The sequence below is a fragment of the Juglans microcarpa x Juglans regia genome, chromosome 6D (assembly GCF_004785595.1).
Source record: "Juglans microcarpa x Juglans regia isolate MS1-56 chromosome 6D, Jm3101_v1.0, whole genome shotgun sequence".
Lineage (NCBI taxonomy): Eukaryota > Viridiplantae > Streptophyta > Magnoliopsida > Fagales > Juglandaceae > Juglans > Juglans microcarpa x Juglans regia.
Window position 1 is genome coordinate 9,964,455 of NC_054604.1, and position 8,276 is coordinate 9,972,730.

An 8,276-nucleotide genomic window follows, 5' to 3' on the forward strand; every position below is an offset into this window, starting at 1 on the left:
AGCAAGTGGTATTCTTTAGGGTAGTAAGCCCATCTTGTAGCTGTGTAAGTCATACCTTTTGCCATGGTTTGTACTAAGTAAACTTAGAGACAACATATGAGTCGGTGTCTCTTTGATACCACTATTATAACACACAAGATATTCTTATAAAAGAAATTAGGGTTGCCCTTTTCGAGGGGAGCTCCTCCAAGAAGAAAAAAACAGAGAGTGAGAGAGAAAATATTAGAAAATTGTTATGGCATTCAGAATGATTCACCAAAGGACACTGCCCAACGTATATGCTGTTAGACCTCTAATGGAAACAAAACTAACGTAAACAACTAAAGGCCATGGGCCATAGCAAAAGGCTAGAAGCTAGTTCCCAACATACTGAAATGTAAAAGAGATAACATAACTGGCCCAATGAACATACTCTTGGCCCACACGGGTACGTTTGGATCCCAAACCAATCTCAACTCATCATTACAATTTTTTCAAATTCCAATACAAAATATAATAAATAATTCAATTTTTTCAAATCTCAAAATAATAATAATATTAAAAAATAATATTCTAACAATATTTTATCATCTCAACTCAACTCAACTCAGTTTAACATCTAAACGTAGTAACACTTAAATAAATAAGTTTAGCTAATTAAAAGAAGGCCCACTCGCAGAGCACTTGAGCAACATCGTCTCAGCCAGGTCCATCAATCAGCAACTTCAGTTGAAGTGACCTCCTCCAAGTACACTGAACTAGAACACAACCCCTCCTTCGACACTTTTTCATCTTCTACACAGAAACTGAGCAAAAAACCCTAGATCTGCAGTTCAGCTTGTTACAGTATAGTACTTCATTTGTGTAGACATCTCCATGTTCAAAGATAACAACTTCACATCCGTACCCTTCTTTTATATGACACCAAACCAAGCAAATACGTCTATTATCTGCTTAAACCTTAGACCAGTGTAACACACCCATATTACATAAATCTAGGACTCAGATCTGGTCTGAATTTTTGGTCGGTCTAGTCCGGAACCTTGCTACCTTGGTGATCCGAACGGATAACGGCCTGGATTGTAATTGAGTGGATAAAATAATGTTCTACCTACCTAAACCAGATACCCGAATACCACTCATCTTTTTATTTTTTTAAAAAAATTAGACTCCATCGTTTTGCATTAATCATCTCTCTCTTTGTCTCATACCCCATCTTCTTCCACCATTTTCTTTCTTGTTTTCGTTTTTCTTCTTAGCTCCAAACTCTAGCAAATTCTCACCATGTTAACGTGGTCCTTCTTGATCTTGGGAGTGCAGTTTCACGCCTTTGAGAGATGAAAGAAGTATAGCAGTTCCGGTTGCTTGTTTCCTAGGAAAATTTAGGAACCGAGAAAGTGAGAGAAAATATGGCGAGAGAGAGAGAGAGAGAGAGAGAGAGAGAGGAACTGAGGAAATGAGGCTACACCCAAATGAAAGCCTATGGCTACGTGCATGTGAGTGGTAAGACAGGAAACCACAATTGGTGCTGCCTTTCGCAAGTAGGACTGTAAAATAAACAAGCTACTCGACAGGCAGCTCAAATTCGACTCGATTAAATTCGAAATCGACTCGGATCGAATATTAAATGGGCCGTTCGTAAACATAGAATTAGGCTCGATTATTAAACGATACAAACTCGTATAAAGCTTGACCGGCTCAATTAATGTTCGTGAACAAACTCGTTTGAAGCTCGACTCGACTTGTGAGCTCGACTCGTATATAATTGTATATATATAATACAATATATATATATATATAATAGCCAAAATTTAGATATATATAATTTATAATATACATAAATATGTATATAGACTTAGTCTTATAGATTTATAGTCTACTACATATACTTTATATAAATTTATAATATTAACTTCTAGTTTTATATGACTAGAAGTTATGATGAATACATGAGTCCAATAAATATATAACATTATAAATTTATAAATTACACCATATGGTCCATATTATATATATATATATATATATATTCATATTATTAGTATATGAATGTTAGAAAGATGGTATATTGATATTAGTAATAGTATATGTATGTTAATATATTAGTGGTGTTAGAAAGATGGTGGATCGGCGGTGTTAGAAAGATGATACATTCATATACTATTGCTAATGTATGGTGTGTTACGTGTATGATATCCTAATATGCTAATATACTAATATTAATATATGAAAGAAAGATGGTGGTGTATTAGTATATACATATGGTGGTGTATCAGTATTAGTGGTGTATTAATAAATATATAGTATTATTAATTTATTAGTAGTATAGTCTTACATAATATATAACATTATAAATTTACAAATTACACAATCTCCTTATCATATTAGTATAATAGTATTATAGTATTAGTATATATTAGAGCTATAATATTATATTATGAGTAATAGATTATAATGTTTGATAAAATATAAAGTTAGATAATGTTATATACTTATATAACATCTGTTAAACTAATTAATATAAATATAATATGTTATAGTATATAACATGTGTTGCAACTTACATATTAATCTAGTTTTATATGGTATTAGTATAATAGCACTATTCTATTATACTAATTAATATAAATATAATATTATATTATGAGTAATAAATTATAATGTTTGACAAAATATATAAAGTTAGACAATGTTATCTTTACAAGGAGTATAATTATTATTTCTTTTTATCTATTTTTAATAAAATATGAACTTGTAATAATATAAATTATAATGTTCCATCAAGCAATGTAAAGTTGTTATAAAAAAATATATATCTATATAAAGTTAAAAAATATTATAAACTTTTATATGTATTATTGAATAAAGTATAAATATTAAATATATAGTTTTATAACTTTTATAACATATTTTACAGTCTTAATTCTTAGTTGTTGGATCTCTAAAAGTAAATCTGAGCCATTCAATCATAAAGTTACATTTACATCCTTAATTCGTAGTCGTTGGATCTATATGTTTAAATCTAACCCGTTGATTCAAAAATAACCCTAGCCATAGCCCTAGCCACCCCTCACTCGTCAGTCCTTTCACCTTTCACCTTTCATGTGTTTGCTGTTTCACCCGTTTCACTTTCTCTGTTTCACACACAACTCTCACTTCCTCTTAGACTCATCGCAATTCACGATTTGTGAAACCCTAGCCTCTTTAGTCCTACGCTTTGTCGCTTACCTTGTGATTTCCATGGAATGAAGCATTAAATCAAGGCTTGAATCTTGATTCTTGAAGCCTTGCAAGCTTGCAACTGTCTGCGACTACTCGAAACCCTCGTAGATGGAGGCGTCGACCCTATTTGAGGGGAGCCGTGATTGCAATTTCAATCTCAGAGATGGCAGTCAGGCCTCGAGAGATAGGTCATTAAATGCTAGCATTTATGACTCTCAACCAAGTGAATCCCTAATTTCGTGGTTCATGTTTCTCTGGTTCTATGTTTTGTTCATCCATCAGTTGATTTGTTAGGTTTATTTTCCTGTTTCTAAGTTTCTAACCATTTTGTTGGGAAGTTGGGAGATTTGGTCCTGAAACTCCTGATCTCTTTTGAAAGTTTGGAAGCACTTATATTTTTATTAGAGTATTTTTTTAACCTCTGGTTCTCTCATAACTATTTCTAAATTCTAGTATTGTAATCTAATCATGTGATTTATGTTTGTATTTGTAAACCCTAGTACGCCGAAATGGCTTGACAGTGTGACATTGTCCTGCCATAGGCCCATATGATATATGCATGCTTGAATTATTCTGTGAGAGTCTGAGACTGTGATTAACTTAGATTTCTGTCTATCACTCCAATCTATCTTGATCTTGCTGATGTTTGCACATTGCACTTGCATTATACTATCTGTTTCGAGTTTTATATCTGTCATACCGAAAATTTTGAGGGAAAAACCTTCTGAAGAAAGAAGTTGCAAGTTACAAATTTGTGCTTGATAGTTGAAGCAAAATTTGCAGTCCACAACGCAGTGAGTTATACTTATTCTTCTTTAATTTGGTCCTGATCCTTTATGTCTGCTGAAACGATTTGTAAACATGCTTTCTTTAACATGTTTATCTATTTATAAATTTTTTTGTTCTGTGTTTGTGTGTTTATAAAATTTGATGTTTTGTGTTTATATGTTTATGAAATGGTGTTCTGTGTTGATGTGTTTATAAATTGTTCTGTTATGTGTTGATGTATTTATGTTTTGTTCTATGTTTATCCAATATGTCCTGTATTTATGCTTTCTTGAACCTGTTTTGGTTGATTAAAAATTATCATCTATAGTTCTTGCTTCAACTATTTAATTATGTCATCTTCAACATTATTTGGTTGATTAATCTTTAACATTCTGTTTTGTGTTTATATTTTTACTTGAAGTCTTTAAATATGCTTTCTTGAACCTGTTTTGGTTGATTAAAAATTATCATCCATGGTTCTTGCTTCAACTATTTAATTATGCCATCTTCAACATTCTTTGGTTAATTAATCTTTTACAACCTGTTTTGTATTTATATTCTTACTTCAAGTTATTAAATATGCTTTCTTGAACCTATTTTGGTTGATTAAAAATTATCATTTATGGTTCTTGCTTCAACTATTTAATTATGTCATTTTCAACATTCTTTGGTTGATTAATCTTGTACAACCTGTTTTGTGTTTATATTCTTACTTCAAATCTTTAAATATGCTTTCTTGAACCTTTTTTGGTTGATTAAAAATTATCATCTATGGTTCTTGCTTCAACTATTTAATTATGCCATTTTCAATATTATTTGGTTGATTAATCTTTAACAATCTATTTTGTGTTTATATTCTTACTTGAAGTCTTTAAATATACTTTTTTGAACCTGTTTTGATTAATAAAAAATTATCACCTATGGTTCTTGCTTCAATTATTTAATTATGTCATTTTCAACATTCTTTGGTTGATTAATCTTGTACAACCTGTTTTGTGTTTATATTCTTACTTGAAGTCTTTAAATATGCTTTCTTGAGCCTGTTTTGGTTGATTAAAAATTATCATCTATGGTTCTTGCTTCAACTATTTAATTATGTCATCTTCAACATTATTTGGTTGATTAATCTTCAACAATTTTTTTTGTATTTATATTTTTACTTCAAGTCTTTAAATATGCTTTCTTGAACCTTTTTTGGTTGATTAAAAATTATCATCTATAGGTCTTGCTTCAACTATTTAATTATGTCATCTTCAACATTATTTAGTTGATTAATCTTCAACAATCTATTTTGTGTTTATATTCTTACTTTAAGTCTTTAAATATGCTTTCTTGAACCTGTTTTGGTTGATTAAAAATTATCATCTATGGTTCTATGTTTATGTTCTTGAGGTGCCTTGCTTTGGGGGCACATTGAGCCACCAAGGCCAGAGTTTACTGAAACTGTTTGAGTCAAAATTATTTGACTCTAACATTTTTTAGTTGATTATATCAGCTGTACCAGCCTTGCCTTTTGGAGGCACATTGAGCCATCAAGGCAAGGCTGCCAAGACAAAACTGTTGGAGTCAAATGTTTTTGACTTGAACATATTTTAGTGTCCTTGCTTCTGGAGGCACTTTAAGCCATCAAGACAAGGTTGTTTTCATTTTAATTGATTTATATAACTTGTATGATCAATGTATATATGCTTATTTTATATTTCTGGTTTTGTGTTTTAAAAATATTAGACCCTAGCAAATGGATGATCGTATGAATTTGGTTGATCCAATGGAGGAGTGTGAAAATGAAAACTCTATTGGGATTAGCCATGTAGAGCCTATCTTTGATGATGGTGGAGACACCGCAAATACTGATGCCCCTAATACTGTCTCTACTGAGGGCCCAACAAATGTTCAAACAGTAGCTAGTGAAAGAAAAAAGAGAAAGAGAACTTCTAATGTATGGAATGATTTTGTCGAACTTGAATGAGATGAGACTAAACAGCCTCAATGTAAGTAGTGTAAATCTTTGTTTAAAGCATCTCGATCAAGTTCTACGACCACACTATGTAGGCACTTGCTAACTTATTTGCCATACATGGGGTCTAAGTAAAAACAAAAAGTCTTAGCAGTTGAGTCTCAGGAGAAAGATGGTGGCTTCATTGTCTCAAACTTTACCAATGATCACAGTAGGGTCCGAGAGCTTGACTCTCATATGATAGTTTACCATGAATATCTATTTTTTTTTTAATGGAGCATGTGATATTTAATAAGTTCATGAGTGCAAACACTCCATATTGGAAAAAAATGTCTCGGGCTGCTGCAAAGAAGGAATGCATGATAACTTATGAGACTGAAAAGAGAAAGTTAAAGGCTTTTCTTAAACCTGTTAACAAAGTTCATATCACAACTGACATGTGGACTTCTTGTCAAAAACTTTCATATATGGTAGTGACATGTCATTTTACAGATACTGATTGGCATCTTCAGAGGCGTGTTTTGAACTTTTGTAATGTGCCACCTCTACATACTGGCCTTTTTATTGCTAATGCTTTAAAAAAGTGTTTCCAAAGTTGGGGAATTGAGAATAAAATTAGTTCAAATACTGTTGACAATGCAAGTTCTAATGATGTTGTCATTAGGATCTTGAAAGATAATTTTAGATTGAAGAAAACATTGTCTATAGGAGGGAAATTGTTTCATGTACGTTGTTGTGCGCATATAACTAATTTACTTGTACAGTATGGACTTGGGGAGATTAGGGAGATTGTTGATTGTGTGAAAGATGGTATAAAATATCTGGTAGCATTAGAGAGTATGCTAAAATAGTTTAGTGAAATTGCAAAACAGTTGTAATTGCCCTCAAAGAAACTGATTTTAGCTGTGCCTACATGATGGAATAGCACATATTGAATGTTGGATGCTGCAATTCAGTTCAAAGAAGTTTTTCCTAGATATAGTGATAGAGATAGTAGTTTTGAATGGGTTCCAACTGTTGAAGAGTGGGGGCAAGTTGAAAATCTCTGTCAACTACTTGTTATTTTCAATGAAGTAATCAATATTGTATCCAGAAGTGATTATCCAACATCAAACTTATTCATTTTTGAAGTATGGAGAATGAAGGACATTTTAGGTAAGAAGAGTAGAGATGAGAATGAATACATGAAATCAATAATAAGGAAAATGACTGCTAAGTTTGACAAATATTGGGGAGAGTGTAATATATTGATGGCAATCGTTGTAGTGTTAGACCCTAGATTCAAAATGGTCCTGATCCAATTCTGTTTTCCTTTAATTTATCAAGAGCCGTACGCTTCTAAGAATATTAACCACGTCTCTCAAGTATTGCATGAGTTATATGATGAGTATGTTCATGAAAACAACACTTGAGGCACAAAGAGAGCAAGAAAATGCTCGAATAAACGTATCCAGTTGTTCCTCAAGTGTTGGGAGAAACATGCAGAGTGGCTAGTCATTATTTAAATATTTTGTTAGAAGTGTTGATACCATGCAGCCTAAAAAATAGAACTGGACAATTATTTAGAGGAGAGTATATATATCTGTGAAGAGGGTTTAGATGCAAGTTTTGATGCCTTGGAATGGTGGAAAGCAAATAGTCTTAAGTTTCGAACTTTGTCCAAATTGGCCCGAGATATATTGGCTACACCAATTACTATAGTTAGCTTAGAATCAACATTCAGCGCAGGAGGCAGAGTCATAGATCGTCATTGAGCTTCATTGTCAACTGAAACTGTCCAGATGTTGTTATGTGGGTCTGATTGGGTTAGAGCATTATATGGGCTTAAAAGATCATCAATAAATTCCGTAAGTGTAATCTATTTATTTTAACTGCTTGTTGCTATTTTACTATTTTATTCTTAGTATTATTAATTTATTTACAAAAATACTAATGCATGTTTTTTTCTTGTCAATAGAAGGATGTTCCATCAGAATCTCAGATTCTCTTGCCATAGCCATAGGCCCATACAGACTCACAATTTGTTTTTTTATCACGTTTAATCTATGGAGCATTTGGGTAGCTTTCTAGTTTTATCTGGTCTGTATTATTTAATCTATATGATTTGCTATCTGATATTTAGACAGTTTGGTTCTATCTGATTTTGTTTGGGATGATATGAGTCATGACAGTTCAGGTAATTTCTAAGTTCTAACTCCTCATCATCGAGATTTCTTAAATTTCTTTAAATAAGAAATTAAATTTTGCATTGTAAACATCCCTTGACAATATTACTAAGTTAAAAGTATTTGAGTAATGATGCAAGGGAATAAAAATAATATTAATATTTTTGACTGTATCAGTGTGTGCC

The 8,276-nt window shown here is 31.9% G+C and overlaps 1 long non-coding RNA gene across 1 annotated transcript; it reads left to right on the forward strand.

Moving 5' to 3' along the window:
• The first annotated feature begins 1,199 nt into the window (after positions 1–1,199).
• Positions 1,200–5,887, forward strand: LOC121235278. Its single transcript, XR_005934559.1, has 3 exons — positions 1,200–1,325; positions 3,547–3,551; positions 5,874–5,887. It is a non-coding gene; the product is annotated as an uncharacterized LOC121235278 (long non-coding RNA).
• The last annotated feature ends 2,389 nt before the right edge of the window (positions 5,888–8,276 follow it).